This window comes from Lepus europaeus, chromosome 8, assembly GCF_033115175.1.
Source record: "Lepus europaeus isolate LE1 chromosome 8, mLepTim1.pri, whole genome shotgun sequence".
NCBI classification, from domain to species: domain Eukaryota; kingdom Metazoa; phylum Chordata; class Mammalia; order Lagomorpha; family Leporidae; genus Lepus; species Lepus europaeus.
Window position 1 is genome coordinate 92731280 of NC_084834.1, and position 17081 is coordinate 92748360.

A 17081-nucleotide genomic window follows, 5' to 3' on the forward strand; every position below is an offset into this window, starting at 1 on the left:
TCACTTAGAATGAAGTAAACACTCTGAATAAAGATAAAACAGCAGGACCACAATATCTGATTTTACCCTTGAAGGTACTTAATAATGCACATGTTCAGGAGGGTATTCCTAGCCACCTTGCATTTCCAGGTGTCCATAACAGTACTTCTTTGCCATTAGTGTTGCCTTGATTGTTTGTTGGCAATTTTTGGATCGAAAGGATGTTTTCCATATGGAAGTCAACAAGAAGTTACGCAAGAGCAAAGTCTTTTTCAAGATTTTATTTATTTATTTGAAGGTTGAGTTACAGACAGTGAGAGGGAGAAACAGAGAGAAAGGTCTTCCATCCGTTGGTTCACTCCCCAAATGGTCTCAATGGCCGGAGCTGCACCAATCCGAAGCCAGAAGTTTCTTCACAGTCTCTCACGTGGGTGCAGGGGCCCAAGGACTTGGGCCATCTTCTACTGCTTTCCCAGGCCATAACAGAGAGCTGGACTGTAAGTGGCGCACCCGGACTAGATGCGGCGCCCATATGAGATTCCAGCTCCATAGGTGGAGGATTAACCTACTGCACCACAGCAACGGCCCCCAAGAGCAAAGTCTTGTTGGGTTGGTCAGTTTTTCTGTTGGGTGGCCAGAGGGAGGGGCACTGTGCAAGGAAGGTCAAAGGCAGGGAGTAGAAGAGCCTCTCTGGACCCACAGTGTGTATTGTTTACCAGGGTGCAGCCTGGCCTGTCAGTGACCTCAGTTCTTACTCAACTTTGGATGGGAGTGAGGGGTGTGCACTCAGTGGGGCTTGGTGATCTCAAGAGAATAACTGTGCCTGAGTCTCTGTTTCCCTTCCATATGATTCTCACCTCTCTCTCACCACATCTCCTTCATCTGCTCTATTTTTTCACATTGGCAAATACCAAATTAAAAGCTATCTCTAAATCACAATGATTTTCCCTAAGTGTGTTGCCTATTTATAGTAGTCTATCTATTACCCTGACTCACAGGTTCTTTAATCTCTGTCTTTTTTTTTTTTTTTGGTTGTTTCCTTATTTTCCAGAATAACAGCACAAGAGAGAAGAGAATTCTAGAACTAAAAATGCTTTGGTTAATATTTCCAAGACAGTATCACATCACATAAGTATAATTCCATCATATAGAAGTGTTCTGGGGCCTGTTAACCACCATGTGAACAATATTTATATGAGAAAATGTGTTCAGAATTTCAGAATTGTGAAGAATGTGTTAGCTGCTGATGCATGTGTGTCACCAGGGCACATTCCTTCCTGTCATCCTACTTGCATAACTAGTAAGGCATTGAACTGAGGACTCCTCCAGCTGGGAAGCTACCCATGGCAACATAAACCTGGGGACCACTGCTCCATTCTGGGATTGCCTCCTACCTGGAGTTCCTATTCTCTCTTGAGCTGTTCCCTTTCTTTGAAATCTCTACTAGTCTTCCTGTCAGCCAAGACTTATCTTCTCCCCTGTTGACTGTGACAAAGCAAAGTCTGCAGTATTGGCCTTTATCTCCTGTGTCTGAAGTTAGTACATAGTACTTTTTTTTTTAGAAAACATAGGAAAAAGTCAAGAGAAAAATCAGTTCTAATTCTAGTCCTGCCCCTGTTTGTTCTCAGGGAAGAATCTGTGCCCTCATCTTAAATCATTGAACTCACCTCTGAAATTAAGCACTTGAGTTAAGAATGACAAGCTCTCCCATCACTCACACCAAGTATTATACAGGCACAAAACAGAGTGCAACGAGATTCATCTTCATTGAGGAGAGAACATAGTTTTTGTAAAGAAAGCCATAGTAGGCACGGTATCTCCATCAGAACAGGCATTCCAATATGAAGGAGAGGAGAATACAAGCTGAGATAAGGCTTTTGCAAGAAATAACTGCCACCTTCTTTCCTCTTCGTCCTTAGCAATCTTTCCCTAGCTCTGTGAAACCTACCCCAGGTTATTTTAGACTGGTGTATAAAACAAGAATGAGTGTTGCAGAAAAAATTTTAAAAAAGTAAATGAATTCTTGGGATAGAATGAGAAATTCAATCTTCCATTTGGTTAGACAGCCATTGTATATTAAAAAGTTGTCTGTAAGTCAATTATGTATATTTCAGGAACAAATCATAAGGTTGGATAGCATTTTGCTTTCTTGAATTAGATAAAACTGACACATGACTGACTTTGTAAGCTTTCCCAAGACTATATCCCTAATTTTTGTGCTTGAAATCTGTGTTCTTTTCCAGAATTTGCCACAAGTGTTCATATTTATTGTATTGACTATCTTGAATTTTGGATGAACAGTGTTCTATTTTGATTCTTGGAAACTCATGAAGGTGAAGTTCTAAGAGAGCATAGATAGAGGTAGAGAGAGATAGAGATGGAGTGATCTTCCATCGGCTGGTTCACTCCCTGGATTGCCAAAATGGCCATGGCTGAGCCAGGCCAAAGCCAGGAACCAGGAACTTTGTCTGAGTCTTCCACATGGGTGCAGCAGCCCAAGTACTTGGGTATTTTTCCACTGCTTTCCCAGGCATATTAGCAGGGAGCTGGATTGGAAGTTGGAGCAGCCAGAACTTGAACTGCTGTCCATATGGGATGCTGGCGCTGCAGGTGATGGATTTGCCTAATACGCCACAGCACTGGCCTTGAGTTATTTGATTTTAATAATGTAATTTGCTTACTATTCCTATAGCAATTTTAAAAAGGGAGAAAGAAAGGTTTAAAACTCCAAATTCTGTGCCAGAAGAGTCAAGGTTATAATAAGGTTGTAAACTAGCTTGTTTATTAGCATTGTGAAAAATAATGATCAAGTTAATTAAAATTGAATTATACTGGAACCATCTAGATGGAGGCATGACAGCCATTTTAATGAGTTCCATTAAAGGTAGCAATAATGATTAAGCTGTTTTGAAACAAGCTCAATAGTTTTTATAAAAAAAATCTATTATGCAAATATCTCTCATTTCCCCGTTGGTAAAACTATAGTAGAGAATTCTTAGACTGTGGTTGTAGAAATACCTGTGTCCCTGATGGCTCTGCAGTAAATTCTGACATGAAGCAGCATCATGCAGGCTACTGGAGGTTCATAGTTCCAATCAGCGTGCGTCCCCCTGCAGCACTCATTGACTTGGAAAGCACAATGGGAACACTAAGGAAAAGGGGAGCATGTTAGGCAGAGCTTTATAGCTTTTTCCCAACTCTAGGGAACTCTTTAAATGTCAGAATATTTAAAAGTCCCTTCACATTTATGTAGCTGTAGTTTTAGAATCTTATTGATTAATAAAAGAGATAATAACATAGGTGACCACAGGGGAATTCAGCAATAATTTGCATTTTATTAGTCATAACTTCTGCATACAGTGGGGTCATATTAGTACATTTTTGATAGGGCTTATGATGTTTTTTGTTCTCAAAGCTGCTATGTTGTTGTCCCTCCCTTTCTCTGTTTCCCGAGGATAGGGTCACTGTATTGAAAATCTGGAAGGGAAAAGCCAAGGCCCTATGTGTGACTTCTCCTTGGGACGTCTACTTGGGCATGTAGCTGGGAGGTGGGAGTGAGGATTACTCATGTAGACCTCAACACACATGGCATCTGTTTCCATGAGAATGTGTTCTCATAGCTTATCACAAACTTCTATTATGTATTTATATGCATGTTTATAGTTGAAGCACAAGTAAAGATGGAAATAAGCTGAATACTCACTCTTTTCCTCAAAATCCAATATTAAGACTTTATATAATGAGAAATGCAAAGCAGATAGTAAATCAGTCTTGGTATTATTGAGCTCAGACAAGACCAAAGGTGTTGATAAATACCATTTGATGTAGATCATATGTTAATCTTTTTATTGAAGTCTTTTAAATAACTTATTTTAAAGCTTCATGACTACTAAAATCCCACCCCAATTTCTGATAAATATCGTAGATTAAATTATTAAAGCTCATTGTCTCTGTAATAAGAAGCTATTTATTTTCCTGTGGAGATAATACCAGTAGCTTTCAGAGCCAGAATCAGCCACAAATGTGGTCCATACTGTAGCACCATCTCTGCTTTACCTTAATGGAAAATGGGAAAAAAAGGTTTACTCTAAAGCTGTTTAGTTACGCATTCTTAAGGACTGAATGTAAAGTCCTCTGTTACATATTTCTTTATTTATTAGACACACACACAGCACATCCATCCACCATCCACTGGTTTACTCCCCAGGTGCCACCAACAGCTGGGCCTGAGTGGATCAAAGCCAGGAGCTGGGAGCTCAATCAGGTCTCCCGCATGGATGGCAGGGACACCCAATGCTTGTATTATCACTGCTGCCTCTTGGGCTCTTCCTTAGCAGCAAGTTGGAGGCAGGATCCAGAGCTGAGTTTCAGATGTAAATACTCCAAATCAGGGTATGAACATCTAACCAGTGTCTTAACTGTTATACTAGTTACCTGCCCCTAACTGGTAGATAAATATTTATTATCAATGCACATTTTTCCCATATGCCTGCCCAAGTTCACTTAAATTCCTGTCGATACTTAAGTACTGCCACAAGGAATCTCAAGTATAGAGGAAAGTATGTATGCCCAATAATGGTAAATTTATGGAGAAGATGAATATTGGGAGAAATAAACAAATTCAAGAAGTTTGGTTGCCATGTGCATGGATGTTTCCCTTCCACAGGGAAAATGTGTGTGACACCTAATTTATGCAAGATTTTATGCAGAATATAAAGTCAGTTCTGAAGTCGCTGGTAGGTTTCTGCCACAGAGCTCGGTGCAGCTCTCCATTCTCTTACCCAGTGGCTTCAGTCTGCCCCAGAGTTGGTCCTGTTAGACAGAGCTAGGCTTCATCTTGCTTTTGCTGCTTATTGCTTCTAAGATACTGACCACCATCCCATCCCCAGCAGCCCCGGTAAGCAAGACTTTCTCTAGACTGATCTTAAAATGATTTTACTTGGCTTCCCAAAGGGTAGTCTTGTTCTCTTATGTTTTATTTGTTTTGCCATCAAATTTCTTGATGAACACAGTTATTTTCCTCAAGTTTGAGTCAGAGTATGCTATGGTTTGAAAATACATCCTTCTTGAAAATGTTTCAGTGTCTCAGGCTGAAGTCCTAGTTACCTAAATTCCATTTCTCTGACTATACCCTGTTATCATCACTTGGAAGCATCTTTTGCTGGCCTCTTCTTGATAAAGCACACAGGGCAGAAAGTCTTCTACTGAACACATCTAGGAGAGCTTCTTAGCATTTAGATATTCTACTCTGGTCTCAGTGTGAACCGCAGTTCATGCTCATCTTACTCCCCAGCTTAACCTCTCCACTCTCACAAAGTGAGCCTTCCCGAAGCTTACCTTTCAAACATGAACTTGAGAAAAGAAAGCAAATAAGAACTTCGTAATCCATTTTTTAATTTTTTGTGTATGTTTAATAGCCCACATATTGAATTACCCTTTAGTTGTTGTCTTCTTAGCATATCCTGTTTATTTTGAAATTTTTTGGAAAATAACATTATTTGTATTGATTTTTGGGAAACTTTAAGTAATTTTTCAAGTATTGAGGACCAGTTGTATCAACCCTTTTCCTCATATACTGCCTAAAGCAACCAACTACTGCCTATTTTTTCTACATCGTAAAAAACAAGTTTATGATTTTGATTTTTCTTTAATTTTACTTTCAGATCTTAGTCTCAAGATCTTGACTATAAAACTCATTTTTCATGGACTAATTTTCAAGTTTGGGAATTATTTAAGCCACTTGCTGTTCCACTATTTCCTCCTGCTTTCTGGCCAATTCACTGATCATTAGCACCTCTAACAGATGGTGAGCACAGAGGAAAAGAAGAGAAGTTAATTTTGCTATTTGCTGGAAACTTAAAAGATTTGGTGGATAGGACATTAAAATTAATACCTTAAATAGGATTTAAAGTTGGTCTGTAGAAAGATGACAGTCTCTCGAGTCACTAAAGAATGGAATAACAATTATTGTCAAATACTTGGCCAGCATAAGTAATACAGGAGAGGGAAATTGTTCTGTCATTTGCATAAGGAGATATTATTGCCCATACATTAGTGAAAAGAGTCCAGAATTTGTACTTGAATAGCCTACATTCAAAGTTTTTCTCCATCCTTTATTAACTTATGTGATTGTGACTAAGGCAAATACAATGGTCTTTGTTCTCTCTTCTGGAAAACGTAAAGAATAATGGATTTTTCATAGGATGTCTGCAATGAAAAGACATCATTTCTAGGAAAGGGCTGGAAGCACCGTAAGGACCATTCCTGTTATTTTATTTTTTTATCATTATGAATGTGTTTGAATGAGTTATATTGATTCATTTATGCTTTCTTATTTAGTTTTCATGAAAGGTAGTTTCCTAATGATTATGCTTACACTCTTAACAATGAAATAATTTATCTCCTTGATAATACAGTTATTTTAAATATTGAAGGCAATGGCCTTCACCCCATGTCTCTAGTTAACCGAGATGAAACCCAACCAGGAAAATAACATTCGATCAAACATAGCGTAACTATGCCTTGTATATGGGACAATTAGCAGCCTTAGCAACTTAGCTTTTATCTTGATTGTGTATTTTCTGTCACTGGGGTAAGAATCCACAAGGAGGTAAGAGTTCTTCCTTCTCTTTAATTTTGAAAATGAGACCAGATAAAGCAAGAAATGCAGAGGGGAAGAGAACAGAACTGGAGACAAAAAGCCAAGTATTATTTAAAGAGCTTGGAGTAAGATGAGAATATGATGAAATGAGTGTTGCCTAGACAGAAGATGAGGCTTCGAATGTACATGACACTGCAATTAGACACAAAATTATGAATGTGAAGGACTTGCTGATGATTTGCTTTCTATATGTTTGAGTATATGACAATAGGAAACTCTTTTAGAAGTCACACATGTAATTCAGGTAGATTATAAGTAAAGAATTATTGAATGAAGGTGTTTTTCCATGGAAATGTTTAATTTTCTTTAAAATTTATACTTAGTAGTATGATCTCAGGGCCAGTGCTGTAGTGTAGTGGTTACGCCAATGCCTGTAACTCTGGCATCCCATTTGGGCACCTGCCTGTTTAAGACCTGGATGCTCTACTTCCAATCCAGCTCCCTGCTAATGGGCCTGGGAAAGCAGCGGAAGATGGGCAGAGTGTTTGGACCCCTGCCATCTACATGGGAGACCCAGATGGAGTTCAGCCTTGGTTGTTGTAGCCATTTGGGAGTGAACCTGTGTATGGAAGATCTCTTTCTCTCTCTGTCTGTCTTTCCTTCTCTCTTTCTCTGTAACTCTGCCTTTCAAATAAATAAATAAATCTTAGAAAAAGATTTCAACAGGATGATAAGCTTGAAATCTACAAAATGGTATGTGTTTCAAGTGAATGTCCATATTACTGTTGCTTGCATACTCATGAAATCAGATTTTTACTACCTTGAATTTTATGCTAATTTTGTATTAAGAATTGAGTCCACAAATGGAAGATGCATGTCTGAAGCAATGTTTCTTTTTATGGATGTGCATGTGTGATGCGAATGCATATGGTTTATGTGTATGTATGTGAGAGCGTTGTGAACCTGTACAGGCCTGTAATCATGGATGTATACAGAAAGCAGAGAAGACGGTGAGATAAAATGTGAATGGTGGGAAAGTAAAGACTGGAAACAACAGGAAAATGAATGAAGTTGTGAGTCAGCAAGCACAGGAAAATATTGCAATAATGAGAGATTTAGAAATAGGTATGCAAGTAGAAAGCAAATCTTTCTCTTGGAGCTGATTGGAGGAACTCTGCTTATCCTGGAAGGACAAATTTAGTATTTTTAGCAGAACCCAGTAAATTCCTAAATATAGATTTAAACACAAAAGAAAACTATTTTAATTAGAAATTGAGGCTTGAATTTGAGGCCCAAAAAAATGACCTTTTTTTTTGTTAATAATATAATCCAAAGCACCATCTAAGGTGGGTATAAACACAAAGATTGACACTCAAATGTTGGGGCTGGTGCTGTGGTGTAGAAGGTTAAGCCTCTGCCTGCAGTGCTGGCATCTCACTGGTTCAAGTCCCAGCTCTTCCACTTCCAAGCCAGCTCCCTGCTTGTGGGCCTGGGAAAGCAGTAGGAAATGGCCGAAGTTCTTAGGCCCCTGTACTCACGTGGGAGACCTGCAAGAGGCTCCTGGCCCTGGAATTCTGTCTGGCTCAGTACCAGCCATGGCAGCCATTTGGGGAGTGAACTAGTGGATGCAAAATTAATTCTGTCTCTCTATCTCTCCCACCCCCTTTCTCTCTATCTCTGCCTTTAAAATAAACAAATAAATCTTTAAAAATACTCAAAATGTTAACAAAAGTTACCATCAATGGGAAATTTTTAATATTTCTCTGTAGTTTTTATGTTTCATTAGTTGAAATAATTTTGTAATTAGACAAAACTGAACAAAAACGATTTTGAAAATCACTTTGATTCATAGAATTGTTTATGTACAATCTGCTCTGGGAGTCTTGGGGATGACGTAGGGTGACGTGGGCTGCCACCACAAATAAGTTCATTCATAAAAGTGTGGTGAGGGTCCATACGATGCTCCTCTCAGGATCCAAATGGGCACAAAATATGCTTCGTTTCTAAAGCAACTGACTGCTAGCAGGCCTGGGAGGGAATCAGAGAGGCAAGAAAGAAACTGAGCCATAATAGGCTCTTCTACTATGTTCTCTTTTGCACTTTCTCTCCTTTACTAATTTTTTTGTAATTATTTAATTAAAAGGCAGGGAGAGAGAGAGATGCAGATGAAGAGAGAGCTCTTATTCATTGGTTCATTCTCCAAATACCTGCAAAAGCGTTGACTAGCTCAGACTGAAGCTGGGAGCCAGGAACACAATCTAGGTCTCCCAAAAGGATGGCAGGGACTCAACACTTGAGCTATCACTTGTTGTCTCCCAGGGTCTGCATTAGCAGGAAGCTGAAGTCAAGAAAGGAGCTGAGGGGTCGGTGCTGTGGAACAGCAGGTTAAAGCCCCAGTCTGCAGTTCTGGCAACCCATAGGGGCACCAGTTTGAATCCCAGCTGCTCCACTTACGATCCAGCTCTCTGCTAAGTATTGCACCTGGGAAAGCAGTGGAATATGGGCCCAAGTCCTTGGGTCCCTGGACCCATGTGGGAGACACAGAAGCAGCTCCTATCTCCTGGCTCACATTGACTCATCTCTGGCCATCCCAGCCATTTGAGGAGTAAGCCAGCAGATGGAAGACCTCTTTATCTGTCTCTACCTTTGTCTGTAACTCTTTCAAATAAATAAAATAAACTTTTAAAAAACAAATAAAAGGAGGGGCCGGCGTTGTGGCGCAGAGGGTTAACACCCTGGCCTGAAGCGCTGGCAAACCAACCATATGGGAGCTGGTTCTAGTTCAGGCTGCTCCTCTTCCGATCCAGCTCTCTGCTATGGCCTGGGAAAGCAGTGGAGGATGGCACAAGTACTTGGGCCCCTACACACATGGAAGAAGGTCCTGGATCCTGGCTTGAGATTGGCGCAGCTCCGGCCATTGTGGCCATCTGGGGAGTGAACAAGCAGATGGAAGACCTCTGTCTCCGTCTCTACCTCTCTCTGTAACTCTGTATTTCAAATAAATAAAATAAATCTTTAAAAAATAAATAAAAGGAGCTGCGACTAGAAGCCAGTTCTGTAATATGTGACATGTGTGTGTCCTACATGGTATTTTAACTGCTGTGCCAAATGCCAGTCTTCCTTTTATTATCTGTCTTACAGAAATTCTATTAGATGGTTTATGTCTAAGCCATTTAAACAGCAGCAATGCATACCCATTTCCTGACCCCTGTGTTCCAAAGTCACGGAGAAAAGTGGGAATGAAACTCTCTCCATTTCTATCCATCTTATTTAGCTAAGACAAAGATGAACTTTGTCAAAAAAAAGGAGCTTCCACCAGGTAATAAAAAGAAAACAAAAACAATACAGATGTTTGAAAGTGGACATGCTATAAAGCGTAGCCTTCTGTCCTAATCCTGAAGTCAGATCTCAGCATATCCCCGTTACCCACACAAATTCTGCATTGTTGGTGAGACTGTAGGAAATGTTAGGATGTTGGCAGTCCTTGACTATGCTGTTTGTTACTGTGGTTTTGCCCTCCTAGGAATTTATATTTTCTTAAAAGAAAACATAATTAAAGAGCCCAGTATCTGTTATTAATGGACAATAGGGGAACATGAATAACTCTATGCTAAGGGCTTCAAAGACTCTGGCAAGGAATCTAGGGACATTTTTGCAATTTTTAAATGATTCAAGTACATTCAGATATATATTTTAATCCATCTTGTCTAAGGGTAACATGTGACCCATATATCTGAAATACTAGAAAAAGCGAATATACAAACTCTTGCTGAATTTCCTTAACTGAAGTCCAGAAAAAGAAAGGCCTGAGAGAAACAGTTTCCAGAGGCTTTGTCTTTGGCTGGCTTTCCTGTCCTTGCCTCTGGCAATGCTGACCCTCAAACAACTGTCCAAGTGTAATGAGGTCGTTATCTTTTCCTTCCTCCTCCTGTTTCAGTTCTTGGCCTTTGGAATTCCTCAGGTCCTGGAGGTATTACCCATCTCCCCTGCAAACACTGAAACCCTCAAAAACTGCCCGCCTCGGATACTGACTTTTCATAGACCCTTCTGCTGAAGCTACGTGGGACCTAGGAGTCCTGCACAGTGAGCCCTTGCCCTTGAATCACTTCTGGATTTTGTAGCATTTGTCAGAAGCACACCTTTAGCTCAAAATTGAGTTTGATTTGTAAAATTCCACTTTAAGTGATCTCCTGGGCAAGTGCTTAGTCTTGACCCTGGGAACCAGGTGGCAGACACTGTTTCCCTGGAGTCTCTCTCAGTCATAGCAGCGTCTTCCTCTGGTGAAAACCAGACTTCAGGTCTCAATCATGCATTGGAAAGATGTCTCCTGGACCCAATTAACTCACAAACATGGGAGAAATAGCGTACTCTGGATCCCATGAAAAGCTGACAAGTAATGACTCTCTTGCTCTACAATCTTTGCAGAATCCCCAGGGGGCTTCTCAGAAAAGAATGCAATGGTGGTTCTTATTCTGCAGAGTAGTGAAAGCAGAGGGGGTATCACATCCACCAATACCCACATGCCTACCATTTCGTTTTACTGTGCTTTGTAGCTTAGGAGAATCATGAATAGATCACACACATCAATGAAGTGATGTCAAGACAGAGACAGCAGATACGAAGGGAAATGCCTTGGACACATGGATAGGGTGTGTCTCAGAGGTGGATCTTAATCTTTCAAACTAGCTTCTACCCTGTAACCACCCACCATGAATTCAATTCTGTTTCACCTTGATCTAAATTGCTGTAGTAACAATTTATTAAATCCTGAAATAGGTTGCTGACATGATAGGTTTCCTGTCTTTTTCAAATGTCACAATCTTTTGAGTCACACCTGCCAACACTGGTCCTCCCAAGGCTTTTGAGTGCATCAAGTGCGTGCAGATTTCATGTTGGTTAATTTTATCATTTTCTAAAACTGCTCATGGGTATTCACCCGCCAGTGCTCCAGGAATGCGCAAGACCATGTGAGCTGATGAAGGGCATTTATTCCCACCAATTAGAAAATAAGCTATGTTGCTTCTGGCTAGGAATTCCATACACAGTGTTTTGGTTTTTTCTCCCCCCCCCCCCCCAAAGGCTATATCAAAAGAGTTTTCCCCTCCCCCAACACAACTTAATTTGATTCACAAAAGGGCTGAGAATTCTCCAGCCAGAAAATCAAAGTTTTCTAATACGACCTCAGTCTGGAAGGAGGCAGATGGTTTTCTCCAAGAAACTGGAAAAAAGAGGATGATGAAGAGGAAGGACCCATCTATGTCCATCAGACTCTCTATTTGAGGTGTTTGTTTCTAAATCTCAACACGGGGCCTCTTCCCATATCACCAGAGGCCCCTAAGGAGGACACTTGTTTGAGGTCTAGCGAGGATTTCCACATAGTTAAAGCAAAGATCTACGTAAAGCTTTCGAAATCAGTGAACTTGGCCCCGCAGGCCACCGGAAGTGTCCGATCTCGATGTGAATGATGCTTTTGGCGATGGTGGGAAGTGGAGACTTGCGTCAGCCTCATCTGTTCATCACTCAGCCCTCCCTCCGTCTCGTGTTGCGCGTTTCTGGAACACACGATCAAGAAGCACATGCACTTTGAAGTTCTCTAAGGAGCTAACTAGCGGCCATCCGTCAAAATGGACATTTCCAGGAATAGGAGAGTAATGACACAGGTACTTCTTGCAGAAACGAAGATTTTTATCCAAGCAAGTAAGACCGGTGTGGAGGGTTTGGTCAAAGAAATGCAGAGGCCCTTGAGGGCCGGGGACCCGCATTCCCCATGCCCCTGGCACCCGCAGCACAGCTCTGTGACTAGCACGTATCTGTGCTGCACTTGAAACCAGCGGGGCAGAGGGAGCGAGGCGGGGCGGGTTCCTTCTGTGGGCCCCGGGGCCGGGCGCCCGGTGGTGTCGCTGGGCTCAGAGATAACCCGGGGCGTGGGGAGGGCGGGGCTCCTGCCGACTCCCCGGTAGTGCGGCTGAGTCCTCTGAAGCCGCCAGCTGCCAAATGAAATCTGAAACCGGGCTGCGTCTGAGGGTTGGCCCCACTCAGTTGTTCCAGCCTCTTGTACTGTATATTTACACATTCACACACGATCACTCTTTCTAACTTCTGGGACTGCTCTTTGCGCAACTGCTAGCATTTCTCCAGTGCATGTAGCGACTCAACCCAGCTCCGGGTGCAGACCGCGGGGCTCAGAGGCCAGGGGCGCTGTCAGAACTGCGGCGGAGAGCCGCGCGAGGAGCTGGGCGCCGGCGGCTGCGGGGAAGCCCCCAACTTTCCACGGCCTCCGGTTCCGGTGCTGCGGGGCAGCCAAGTGAATGGGGCGCAGTGCTTGCCCCGGTGGGGAGAACTGAAGGAGCCTCGCCGCCCCGGGTTCCCTATCCCTTTTCTTTCGTCTGGTGCCTGGAGCCCTTTCTGTCCGAGCGGCCGCTGCGGTCGGTGGCTGGGGTGCGCGCCCAGCAGGGTAAGTGGCGCGGCCGCGGGGCTGTGTGCGGAGCGGCCGGCCGCAGGAGGTGGCGTGCCCCAGCTGGCGCCGAAGGGAGGGGGCTGCTGCGGGCGAGCGGGACTCGCAGGAATCCGGGCTGGTGCAGCGTGTGTGCAAGCGAGTGTGTGTGTGTGTGTGCGCGCGCGCGCGTGCTGGGAAACGCGAGCTGGTTGTGTGTTTCTGGCTTTAAAAAATATCGCTGGGATTAATAGAAACTTTATGCAATGAAGTTCCCTCTCTTTCTTCCGGTTGGTTTCCTCTCGTGTCTTAGAATTTTCTAGATAACAGGTATAAGAAGATAGGTTTTTATAATAAACTTTTTTTTTCTTGGTGAACACAAAGCATTAGGGGAATCTTTGAAGACTTTTAAGCTTTTTAAGCTTCTGGAAAGATTCTGTCTAGATTTTTAGAAAAGATAACATTTTGATGAAGTATCCTTCTTCTCTTAAGGATAGATATGTAATATGTTCTCATTAAAAAAAAAAAAAAAAAAAAACTTTAGACTGCCTATCTTGTATAAGTCCCCAATAGAAGTATAATGTTACCGTGAATTCCTTAGATACTAGGTTTTCACTATCAATGGTAATAGGAAGTCCAACCTCTCTTGTTGTCTGTATCTATTTCAAATCATTTCAGTTATCATTTTCAAGCATTTTCTGCCCCCATCATATTTTATGTTACTTGTTTTTTAACCTCCCAAGCCATCATTATTTCATGTCCTTCTAAAAAGAGGACATGAATAAATCAAGCTAGGCATTTGCAATATAAAAGTTGTTTGTGTATCCATAAGTAAAACAACATGTGTTGTTGTGTCTACTTGTGTAAGACAAATTAACTGAAATGCAGGGATGTTTGCAGTAGAGTTTAAAAGCTTCACTCAATTAGGGGAAAGGAGATGGACAGATTAAACACAAGCATTCATACCAGATTCTCACTGGAACTCAGAGCCAGCCTGCAAAGGCCAGCCTGGGTGTCAGTGTTGAACCAGGGCTGGTAAAATTTGAAGTACACGGAATTAATATATTTGAAAATGCCAGCAAACAAGTCTAAAGCTGCATCAAACTTGTTATCAACTCATTCCTCCTTTGAAAATTTTTTAATACTTCCTCTTCTCTGGGGGTATTTCAACTCCCAAGGCAGCCCAGTAATAAAACTCCCCCTTTCATCTTCTTGAGTGGCTGAACCTTAGGTAGCAAGTCTGCAGATCTGTTCTCTTTAGAGCCTTTACCGAATTGTCAGAGAGCTCACCTTAGACACTTTAGGGGCTGAGATAATGACAAAACTTGGAGATAAATAATGTCCCTCACAGGAGCAGTGTTTTTGGTGGAGGGCCTTCAGGTGGGAATACAGTGAAAAGCGAGTTTTTTGCAGGTCTGGAAAGGAGTGTGAGGCATGTGGTAGGGATAAAGAACTCAAGGGATATTAGAAAGGAGAACCTGCAATTCTTTCTGCATGGGGAAGCCTGTTGGAAGACTGCCCTTGCCTTTCCATTATATCACCGAACTTGGATTTATTATTTCATCTTAGAGTCTGGATTTGAGAGTGGTTTCTCTCTAGTATTCTTTTGGACTGTGCATAACTGTGAACCTGAACTACTTTGATAATACAGACCTGATACCAAGTAGGAAAGAATTAAGTTCTGTAGAAGAAAAAGTCCACTGCAGAAGAAATGACTCTTAGGATGCACCCATCTGGACAAGAACATAGATTTAAACGTGAAAGTGCTCAGGGAAATGCTTGCATGTTTTGCTTAGGTTGGTAAGACCAGTGCTCTTAGAGCTTTCATAGGCCCTGGTTTTATTTACTGTGGGATTTTGGACTCTCCAGAGTGAAGGGGGGGTGGGCAGGAAGGGTGAGGAATGTGCAGCAGGTGGTCATGAATAGCTTGAATCTGATTACTTTGCTGTCTTAGCCAAAGCCTAGGTGGTGTTTACCAACAGTGCCCTTAATAGTTTCACCATGACCTACTGGCCCACTGACGAGTTTTCTTTCTGGCTCTGTGAGTGACCCGGTTGGCTTTTCAGAGCTGAGAGAGGCAGCACCGGCAGCAAAGTTCGTGGGCCATGCATGTTGTTTCCGTTCTTATGTGTGTGGTGCTGTAGCACCATCTTGGTTTCCTCCAGTTCTTTTCCTGGACAGACCTGTGGAGCTCTTGCGCTATGGATTGAGGTTGTGTAATGCTGATTCCTTCTTTCTTCTGTGTTTCACATTTTATTAAAAGTGAGTGTTCAGGAAAAACAAGATGTGGGGAAGGAAGCAAAGTCTGGAGCTCGGTAAGAAGGCACAGTGACTCAGTGGGTCGCACGTGGGTGTGGAGGCGGTTGATAACAAGAACCAGAGGTGATCACATTTTACTGAGGAAAAAAAGGCAGAAGAGATGTAAAATAAAAAGATGCCTGCTTATTATTAAAGCAATGGCTAGAGGATTAAGTTTTTCCCAGATGGAGAAGGGCATTTAAAAATGAAATCATCAATGGTCAATGTAGCCCTGAAATTAATGCTGTTCATGTGAGAACTAAAGCCTCATGTGGAGTCTCCCAATGGTGACCCATCTTTCTCTGATGTGTGAATTGAAACTTTACAAGGTTCTGATGGTTTCCGCTGCTAAGTAAAATCATATTTGGGAAGGGAAGCATTATTGTGATGAAGAGTCAAAGAAGATTTGGTTTCAGAGATCATTGTGGACATGTGTGCTTTTAAGCAGCATCTACCCACTACTGTGACATGTTACAATTAATCTTTATGAAGTCCAGATTGGATTGTATGAACCCTTTGTTCTAAAACCTTTGTTGGATCCCAGTGACCTACAATGTTAACTCTAAACTCCTCAGAGCTTCCTCTTCCTATACAAGGGCTTCTTACTGATCAGAGTTCTGAGCTCCTGTTCATGGATTCATTCAACTAGAATGCCCTCTGCCTGGAAAGTCCCTGTTGATTCTTGGTGGCCCGCTTCAGATGGAACTTTCTTTGGGAAAATTTATCCAGTTCTATGGAGGAAGCGTTAACCATTGTATCTTAATAGCTTCCATGGCGATCTTTTAAAACATATTTTGGGGACGGGTGCTGTGGTGCAGCAGGTTAACACCCTGGCCTGGGGAGCTGGCATCCCATGTGGGCACTGGTTCGAGACCCAGCTGCTTGTCTTTCAGTCCAGCTCTCTGCTATGGCCTTGGAAAGCAGTGGAGGATGGCCCAAGTCCTTGGGCCCCTGCACCTGCGTGGGAGATCCGGAGGAGGCTCCTGGCTCCTGGCTGTGGATCTGCGCAGCTCTGGTCGATGTGGCCAATTGGGGAGTGAACAGTTAGATGGAGGACCTCTCTCTCTCTCTGCCTCTCCTTTCTGTGTAACCCTGACTTTCAAATAAATGAATAAATAAAAAATAAAAATAAAATGAAAATAAAAATAAAAAATAAAAAAACATTTTTGAATAATTGTTTTAATAACTTTTGTGCACCGCGAGTCTTCAAAAAGTTAATGGAATATGTGTATTATGAAAAAAAAGCATGTAAATTTAATATTTTTATACAAATATGAATTTCTATTTTGATTTTAGTTTTTCATGGACTTTTTCAAGCCCTCTTATACTTTCCCCTGCTGCCCAATTTCTGTCAGTGTATTGGTGGTGGGTGTATACAGGTGTCCAGTAAGGTGTCTGAAACCTGGTAGCCATTTGTTAATGTTTCCTAATGAAAGAGCAAGGCAAAAATCAATACAAGGCAAAATGAATACAGCAGTGGTGGACTCTAGTTTATGGAGTTGTGTACCAAAAGTTCATTAGAGAAGTGCCTATTTGGACTCTGAGTTCATCTTCCAAAAGTAATATCCTCTAAAACACAGTTTACTCTCTAGACCAGCCCATACATGCCTGTTTAATCTGCACAATAGATGAAATACTGTGCTTTTACAATTCTAAAGCTAAAATAAAACAAACAAAAAGTACTGTGGAATCATCTTTTTCCTTTGAAAATCAAAAAATATATTTGAGCCTAAATATAACAAACATTTATAGCAAATATACATTTTCCAC

General features: G+C 41.8%; 1 protein-coding gene across 1 annotated transcript in view; it reads left to right on the top strand.

Moving 5' to 3' along the window:
- Nucleotides 1–12664: 12664 nt before the first annotated feature.
- Nucleotides 12665–17081, top strand: part of ARHGAP24 (Rho GTPase activating protein 24) — a 526629-nt gene continuing 522212 nt past the window's right edge. The window contains exon 1 of the mRNA XM_062198532.1: nt 12665–13034. The gene's annotated coding sequence lies outside the window, so the exon portion shown is untranslated. The remainder of the gene's footprint in view (nt 13035–17081) is intronic.